Genomic DNA, 1,626 nt, shown 5'->3' on the forward strand with positions numbered 1-1,626 from the left:
TTTGAGCAGGCTGCACGAAGCGCAGCGTGCGATAAACTCGACTTATTGCACCGCGCGACATAAAAAAATTTTTTTTTATCACGGCTACGTTAAAAGTGCGACTTATAGGTGCGTTTGGCGTGCGATAAGTAGCCTATTATGACCTAGGGCCATAAGTAACTAAACAGTGTGATAAGTGACGTTTGGAGCAATCATGAAGTTGCTTGCAATAACCTCAAGTGACCGGTTGACGTTTCCAGAATACAAAATTTTTCTCTCCTATTTAACGAATATTTAAAGTATAATGTCTATAGACATTATATTCTAGTTATTTACATTTCCTCTGAGAGGACATATTATTTCATTTTAGATAAGGAATTTATCGATGTTTGAAATTCCAGGAAAATACGACGTCAAATTTAGTGCATATTAGCTTGTAATGATTTTTCTTTGGCCTCAACAAATACTCAATAAACCCTAACCCAGAAGTCTCGATTATCCAAACACGGCCAACTCATTACTTTCGTTCTCGTAATCCGACAAGTCTGAAACGCCAAAAACCCTAACGCTAAAACTGGACTCCGGGAACAATCAGCAGCTCATCCAATCCTTACTTCGTGTATTTAGGGCGCCAGCCGATTTTTAGCAACGCGGAATCGACAAACCGCAACCGGAACCGTATTTTCTTAAAAACTAAATACTGATTGTCCCCGAAAATCCACTAATGACAAGAAACATATCGCAAACCATACGCAGAAATGTGGATTACGAGGGTACGCGATTTACTCGGCTGCTCAGTGTGCGGGTCGTGGAGAGAGGGGTGGATTCGTGGACGAGAACATCAATTAAAGCCAATCATCGATCGAGAAACCAATAAACCAATTTCTTAAATTCTAAACGGGATAGGCAAGGTCGATATTGAATAATAAATATAATTGTACTGACGTGTTTCGCTATTGCCGATATTAATATAAAATCGTAAATTCGTACAAATACAAAATTACATCAATGTGACTCAAAATAATTTTAAATACTCTGAAATGATCCATTCAACTCCAAAAGGACTCGAAAGATGCGAATAATAATTTTAAGTATGAAAAAGAAAGCGATCCCAATCCAAAGCTGATAGAGAGAAGCAAAGGTATTGTCCACGAGGGGAACACGAATCCGAGAGAGAGAGACTATAGAAAAGTAGCGTACGTGCGAGAAAGAACGGAGGAGGTAGATACGCGAAATAAAAAAAAGAGAGTTCACGAAAAGGTATTAATTTTTCTCTTATTTTTCGACTGTAATTAATCGAATTCCGAATTCTAGAGCGGCTTTGTAATGGTTTCCCTAACTCTTGCGCCATTTGGAACGCATTAAAATCGGGAATTTCATCCACCGAAAAGGTAGCAAAAATGAGTTAGGGAGCTTGAATCAGCCACGGGACTGATTTACCGGAAGGGAGCACTTCTAACCCGGAAATGGAGGTTTTCTCCAGGAAAATAGGTAGCTTACGGTCTCCAATAATTTCCAAAATAATAGGTAGCTTATTCATGAACGTAAGAGAGCTTAGATAATTTTATTGTTCTGGATTCCAACCATAAAGTAAAGATAACTAAAAGATAGCGTCCCCATGCCCAACCGGAATCCAAAACTCAACGA

The sequence above is a fragment of the Diachasma alloeum genome, unplaced genomic scaffold, assembly GCF_001412515.2.
Source record: "Diachasma alloeum isolate Michigan unplaced genomic scaffold, Dall2.0 Dall_scaffold_00706, whole genome shotgun sequence".
Taxonomy (NCBI): Eukaryota; Metazoa; Arthropoda; class Insecta; order Hymenoptera; family Braconidae; genus Diachasma; species Diachasma alloeum.